Below are 8,425 nucleotides of genomic sequence, written 5' to 3'. Positions count from 1 at the left end.
ATCCTACCTGAGTCCTTCGCGGAAGAGTTTTGAAATCTGCCACACCCTCTTTGATTCAGCTTTTGTTTTGTCAGAGGAGAAATGCATGCACATGTTTAAAAACAATGTGCTTCTTGCTACGTAAAAGAATACTATGAAATGTCTTGCACAACTAACTCTATTTGTTTTCATCACTTTACACATTTATTTTGGGATCCACCCCAGTAAACCTAATTTGCCTGATGATGTGCGAGTGGAGGACAGTCTCATTTCATACAAGGGCATTTCCATCCACGTTCCCTCTCCCCGTCGCCTCTCCCTAGATTGCCTTTGACCTTTTTCAAAAGGAGGCAAGAGAGGATGGAGGAGAGAGGAGAAATGGCCATTGACTTGAATGGGGGTGACCTTTCTATTCATTCCATTTCCATGGTTACCGCCACCTCTAATCCTAAAACTTGACCCTCATGGCCACACCCACACTGATCGCTTCTACCAATTTCCATTATTTACTAGAACCATGGGCCTATTCAGAAAAACACCCATTTTAACCTCTTCTTTTTTTTACCCATGGCGTACCCAGTGTCTTTTTACATTTTACAATTGCATTTATACTTTGGAGTCAGAAAGTTGCAATTACGAACCTTCTACAGTCTATGGTCACACAGATCATTTTGATAAATATAACTTTGTCTACTCACCAAAATCCGCCACTCAACTGTCTGTCTCTGTCTGTTCCCCACTATCAAAGCCCTTGCATTCTAATTCTTTAGGTTCTTTCCCCATGACAACTATGGCATTATGTTTTGTGACATCATCAGCAAACCTTGAACATAGTATTTAGATTGTTCTATCCATTCCACATCATGCCCTACTGTTACATCATTGAAAATCATGACCGAATAGTATTTAAGCAGGGCAAAAAAACTCATTAATAAAGGAATTCATATGAACAATACTACTAATATCTTAAATAGATATGCTAGCAGGTCAACCACCCTTGCTAGATGACGAAGCCAACTTAACCCCAAAAAATCATGCCATTTCAGTTTTCTTGATTTAACTTTGAAACATTTTCTTTGTAATAAATCAAAAACAGTTCAAGGGAAAATGGAGGCTGTGTTCATTCTCAAGGCTGTACCCATAGTAGTCATGAGAGGGCAGCACAGTTACAGACGCATAAATACCATACCCCCAAAACATGTAACCCTCTCACCGTTACAATAACAAGTGGATACGATATTTGTGCGTCTGTAACTTTTTCACTCATAATTTTTCACGATTCATCCAGAAGTATCCGTAATCATGGTAGCATCCACATTAATGTAGTAGAAACATTCTATTCTTATTTGTGTCCAAAATAACACAATAGATTTTTACTAAATAATCTGAAACACAACCAAAACAGCAAATGCATCCAACAAGTTTAAAAGAGTCACACACTTGATGCAATAGTTGTGTGCTAGGAATATGGGACCAAATACTACACTTTGGACTACTTTAATACTTTTGGTCCTCTAAAATGGGGGGACTATGTACAAAAGGTGTTGTAGTTTCTAAACGGTTCACCCAGTATGAACAACCCTCAAATTAATGCTGACAATTTGCACTTTGACCTCATAGTCATGTATTATTTCAAATCCAACGTGCTGGAGTACGGAGCCAAAACAACAAGAAAATGTGTCACTGTCCCAATACTTTTGTAGCTCACTGTACCGCTATGCAGCTGTAGGATCATAATTTGATCATTCTTTTGCTTCTGAGAATTTCCCTTTACAGCAGGAAAGGCAAACTTGTAGTGTATTTAAAAAAAAAACAACATTTAAACCTGAAGTTTATCATTTCCACTTAGAAAATGCTAACTTGATTTGCCCTAACAAAAGAAATGCATCAACCCCTACAAACATGTCCATTAATTATACACGTTGGACTACTTTAATACACATATAAGTGAGTATTTGTCCTTGTGTCTTCAAGACACCAACAGTTATTTAGATTAGCTATTGGCTGTGGTAGACCTACAGTGCATTCGGAAAGCATTCGGGCCCCTTCACTTTTCCCACATCATTTTTTACGGTACAGCCTTATTCTAGAATGGATGAAATAAAACAAATAAAAACCTCATCAATCTACACTCAACACCCCATAATGACAAAGTGAAAACAGGTTTTTAGAAAGTTTAGCAAATTTATTACGAATAAAAATCAGAATTACCCCATTTTCATAAGTATTCAGATCTTTTGCTGTGAGACTCGAAATTGTATCCTGTTTCCATTGAATTGAATTGAATTCATTTTGGGTAACAGACATATGCAACAAATGTATAATGTGGACCCAGAGGACATCACTTGAAAGTATTAATTAAAACGCTTGTTTCCAAAGTGGTCCTCGATGGTAAAAGCAATGACACACATAATGATTTAAAAGGCCAGACAAAATGACAAACAACCATAAATACATTCATTTATATTGTCATCCTGAAAAGTGGCACTATTCGCTGCACTTCTCCCTAACCTTAAAAATCATCCATATTCATTTCACATTAAAACACTCTGTCCATTTCACATCACAATAAAAAACCAAGCAATAGGGTGTACAAGGGGCAGTGGAGGGGTTTCTCTTACTCAGACAACTTTGTCCAAATGAAAACCTGTGCCTGCTTTTTTAAAGCTATTTTTACTTTTTTCTTTGCTTGATCTCCAAGGGAAGGCTATTCCACAGACAAATACCCGTATGGGAAAAACATGTTCCTCGCAGTACTGTTTACTCTTGAGATTTTACAAGACATAACACCAGGTCTGGTATTGTGACTGTGTTGGTTATAGACCATGTCAATGTGGTTTTTCATGTAACCTGGGGCATGATTATTTAAGATGTTAAACGTATTATTAAGTTTAAGTTGGTCCACTCTGGACTCCAAAGGCAGCAAGCCCATCTCCTGGAACTCCTGTACCCCTATGATATTCAGCATATACCTGATAACATTATTTTGCAGGACCGGCATCCTCTTTTTTCAGCTTTTTTGATAGCCAACTATACCAAGCAGAGCAGGCATAATCAAAATGACACTGAATCAAGGTTGAGACAAGCAGTTTCTTAACATTAATGTTAAAATATCTAGTGTTACGATTCAAACATTAAAATGTATTTGCCATTTTAGAAAGAATTTTAGCAGCAATCAGGTCTCCATAAAGGGATTGATCTAGGGACACACAAAGGTAAGATACACTTGTTTTAGAATCAATCTCCTTGCCTGCACAGATTACCATTATCTTGTCAGCCTTAAGCAGTCTACGTTTTGTTCCAAACAAAATCGATTCAGATTTTCCCAACTGTAGTGACAATTTGTTGTCAGACAACCAATCTCTAACAAAATGCAATTCCTTACTCAGGGTCTATATGTAAACTGTATCCTTCCCTGATACCAGTATGGATGAATCATCAGCATAAAGCAAGAGTTTGCACTTTACTGTATCTGGCATATCATTAACGTATATAATAAATAAGAGAGGCCCTAAAATGGATCCCTGCGGGACTCCACAGGATATTTCTTTGGCCTCTGACAGAACATCACCAACATTACATACAGTTGATGTCGGAAGTTTACATACACCTTAGCCAAATACATTTAAACTCAGTTTTTCACAATTCCTGACATTTAATCCAAGTAAAAATTCCTGTCTTAGGTCATTTAGGATCACCACTTTATTTTAAGAATGTGAAATGTCAGAATAATAGTAGAGAGAATGATTTATTTCAGCTTTTATTTCTTTCATCACATTCCCAGTGGGTCAGTAGTTTACATACACTCAATTAGTATTTGGTAGCATTGCCTTTAAATTGTTTAAACTGGGTCAAATGTTTCGGGTAGCCATCCACAAGCTTCTGATAATAAGTTGGATGGATTTTGTTCTATTCCTCCTGACAGAGCTGGTGTAACTGATTCAGGTTTGTAGGCCTCCTTGCTTGCACACGCCTCTTCAGTTCTGTTCACAAATTTTCTATGGGATTGAGGTCAGGGCTTTGTGATGGTCACTCCAATACCTTGACTTTGTTGTCCTTAAGCCATTTTGCCACAACTTTGTAAGTATGCTTGGTGTCATTGTCCATTTGGAGGACCCATTTGCGACCAAGCTTTAACTTCCTGACTGATGTCTTGAGATGTTGCTTCAATATATCCACATACTTTTCCTCCCTCATGATGCCACCTGTTTTGTGAAGTTCACCAGACCTGCCTGCAGCAAAGCACCCCCACAACATGATGCTGCCACGCCCGTGCTTCACGGTTGGGATGGTGTTCTTCGGCTTGCAAGCCTCCCCCCTTTTCCCTCCAAACATAACGATGGTTATTAGGGCCAAACAGTTCTATTTTTGTTTCATCAGACCAGAGAACATTGTTCCAAAAAGTACGATCTTTCTCCCCATAGTCTGGCTTTTTCATGGCGGTTTTGGAACAGTGGCTTCTTCCTTGCTGAGCGGCCTTTCAGGTTATGTCGATATAGAACTTGTTTTACTGTGGATATTGATCATTTTGTACCTGTTTCCTCCTACATCATCACAAGGTCCTTTGCTGTTGTTCTGGGATTGATTTGACTTTTCGCACCAAAGCACGTTCATCTCTAGGAGACAGAACGTGTCTCCTTCCTGAGCGGTATGACGGCTGCATAGTCCCATGGTGTTTATACTTGCGTACTATTGTTTGTACAGATGAACGTGGTACCTTCAGGTGTTTGGAAATTGCTCCCAAGGATGACCCAGACTTGTGGAGGTCTACCATTATATTTCTGAGGTCTTTCTGTTGATATTCCCATGATGTCAAGCAAAGAGGCACTGAGGTTGAAGGTAGGCCTTGAAATACATCCACAGGTACACCTCCATTTGACTCAAATTAAGTCAGTTAGCCTATCAGAAGCCATGTCATAATCTTCTGGCATTTTCCAAGCTGTTTAAAGGCACAGTCAACTTAGTGTATGTAAACTTCTGACCCACTGGAATTGTGATACAGTGAGTTATAGGTGAAATAATCGGTCTGTAAACAGTTGTTGGAAAAATGACTTGTGTCATGCACAACGTAGATGTCCTAACCGACTTGCCAAAACTGTAGTTTGTTAACAAGAGATTTGTGAAGTGGTTGAAAAACAAGTTTTAATCACTCCAACCTAAGTGTATGTAAACTTCCCACTTCAACTGTACTTGTGTTCTGTTGGTCAGAGGAGACCTAAACCAATTCACTGCTATATCATTTAGACCACCCATTTCCGTTTCATCAGCCATGGTCCACTGGCAACAGCTTTCTGTGTATGTAAACTTCCCACTTCAACTGTACTTGTGTTCTGTTGGTCAGAGGAGACCTAAACCAATTCACTGCTATATCATTTAGACCCACCCATTTCCGTTTCATCAGGAGAATACCATGGTCCACAGTGGCAACAGCTTTCTGCAAGTCTAACATGACCATACCTGTACAGTTCCCCTCCTCACTTTCCTGCTTAATGTGGTCAAAATGGTGGATAAGGAAGTATCAGTGGAATGAGCTGTTCTAAAGCCAGATTGTAGTTCATGAAGAAGTGTTTGCTCGAGAAAGTATGCCTCAAGTTGATTTTTTTTTTTAAAGGAATCTCACGACAACTTTGGATAAGGTGCTGAGGATCGACACAGGCCTGTAGTTTCCTACGTTTGTTTTACTGCTCGTACTGTTGAGTGGAACCATCCGGGCTGTTTTGAGATCCTTGGGAAATGCACCACTACTAAGAGAAAGGTTTACAATACGCGTTATCATTTCAGCAGTGACACACAAGCTTCTCCATCCTCGGTCGGTCCATGTCCCCATTGAGTTTTCGCCTCTTGCTGCGCCAGGTCCCGTCGCTGCTCCTCGTTTTCTGGAGGGACTCACGCATGAGTTACATTGGTTGAGATTCTCTCCCGGGGGTTCTTCATGTTTGTCATTTATTGGGATGTCCTTTATGAATCTCGCAGGAAGGTTATCCAGCCCAGTTTCTTTGTTTGTGCTCCTTAAGCATTGTAGACGGGAAACGTTGTCCTCTGGTACCATGCACAGCTCAAACAAATCATTTGTGAGACCTTTGCTGTGGTAAACGTTGTTAATGAAAGACTGGCCATAGTGTCCAGAGCATGTGGGTTACTTCTTATTAACCAAAGATGAGGCTATAGTGGTAAAAAAAAAAAGTTAAATAATTTGCAACCATTGCCTGTTCATAACATAAAACATACTCAATATCCAGGCCAATACTACAGGATTTTACCTTATGGGGGAGTTTTTGAGCCAATGTCCTTTAACATTTTCCACAGTTCACAAGGCCGATGTAAGCTGTCATTAACGGCACCTATATAGTGTTTGGATTTGACCTTATCCATTTTGTATCTGGCCTGGTTTCTACAGTTAATATAACCGTCATAATCTTGCTGTAGATTTGTCCTTCTGAATCTGGCCAGGTCAAGTTGCTGCCCCTCTCCCCCAGCTCTTACTTCTGTCAAGACGTGTTTTTGGTTGGTCCGGTTCCGCAGAGCTTTTGATCTTCTAAAAGTTTTACATCCTCGTTGCGTAGACAATTCATTGTCGAGGTTGGCTATTTCTATCCCAGCGCTTCCAGTCTGACCAGCTATTCCCTTTCCCTTACGAGGTCTAAGATCTCGGAAGTGATCCATTTCCCTGACCGCTGTTTGATACAACTTTGTTTCATCGGAGCCAGAGAGTCGAGTGCAGACAGAAACATATCTTGATCAACATCATCACAGTTTAGTACATGAGGCCAATCCAAAATATCATCACAGTTTAGTACATGAGGCCAATCCAAAATATCATCACAGTTTAGTACATGAGGCCAATCCAAAATATCATCACAGTTTAGTACATGAGGCCAATCCAAAATATCATCACAGTTTAGTACATGAGGCCAATCCAAAATATCATCACAGTTTAGTACATGAGGCCAATCCAAAATATCATCACAGTTTAGTACATGAGGCCAATCCAAAATATCATCACAGTTTAGTACATGAGGCCAATCCAAAATATCATCACAGTTTAGTACATGAGGCCAATCCAAAATATCATCACAGTTTAGTACATGAGAATCCAATCCAAGTTTAGTACATGAGGCCAATCCAAAATATCATCACAGTTTAGTACATGAGGCCAATCCAAAATATCATCACAGTTTAGTACATGAGGCCAATCCAAAATATCATCACAGTTTAGTACATGAGGCCAATCCAAAATATCATCACAGTTTAGTACATGAGGCCAATCCAAAATATCATCACAGTTTAGTACATGAGGCCAATCCAAAATATCATCACAGTTTAGTACATGAGGTCCAATCCAAAATATCATCACAGTTTAGTACATGAGGCCAATCCAAAATATCATCACAGTTTAGTACATGAGGCCAATCCAAAATATCATCACAGTTTAGTACATGAGGCCAATCCAAAATATCATCACAGTTTAGTACATGAGGCCAATCCAAAATATCATCACAGTTTAGTACATGAGGCCAATCCAAAATATCATCACAGTTTAGTACATGAGGCCAATCCAAAATATCATCACAGTTTAGTACATGAGGCCAATCCAAAATATCATCACAGTTTAGTACATGAGGCCAATCCAAAATATCATCACAGTTTAGTACATGAGGCCAATCCAAAATATCATCACAGTTTAGTACATGAGGCCAATCCAAAATTTCAAGTACTTCTACAAAATGTCCTTTTGAGTATTGTTTCATAGACCGTACCTACCATGTATTTATTACCTGGCTCTAATAGCATTTTGGATTTCTTTCGGGTACAGTAGGTTACCATATGATCACATAAACCAATATTTAAGACTCCTGACTGACAGACGTTCTCTTGATCTGATACAATAATAAAATCCAAAGTTGATTTACTGTCAATACACACCCGGGTTGGCTCGGGTGTGTATTGAGATGTTTCTACAACTTGATTGGTTTCCACCTGTGGTAAATTCAATTGATTGGACTTGATTTGGAAAGGTGCACACCTGTCGATATAAGGTCCCACAGTTGACAGTGCATGTTAGAGCAAAGATCATGTCATGAGGTGGAAGGAATTGTCCGTAGAGCTCCGAGACAGGATTGTGTCGAGGCACAGATCTGGGGAAGGGTGCCAAAACATTTCTGCAGCATTGTAGGTCCCCAAGAACACAGTGGGCTCCATCAATCGTAAATGGAAGAAGTTTGGAACCACCAAGACTCTTCCTAGAGCTGGCCGCCCAGACAAACTGAGCAATCGGGGGAGAAGGGTCTTGGTCAGGAAGGTGACCAAAAATCAGATGGTCACTCTGACAGAGCTCCAGAGTTCCTCTGTTGAGATGGGAGGACAACCATCTCTGCAGCACTCCACCAATCAGGCCTTCATGGTAGAGTGACCAGACGGAAGCCACTCCCAATAAAAGGCACATGAC

Source organism: Oncorhynchus gorbuscha, linkage group LG03 (assembly GCF_021184085.1).
Source record: "Oncorhynchus gorbuscha isolate QuinsamMale2020 ecotype Even-year linkage group LG03, OgorEven_v1.0, whole genome shotgun sequence".
Taxonomy (NCBI): domain Eukaryota; kingdom Metazoa; phylum Chordata; class Actinopteri; order Salmoniformes; family Salmonidae; genus Oncorhynchus; species Oncorhynchus gorbuscha.
This window is presented reverse-complemented; position numbering follows the sequence as displayed.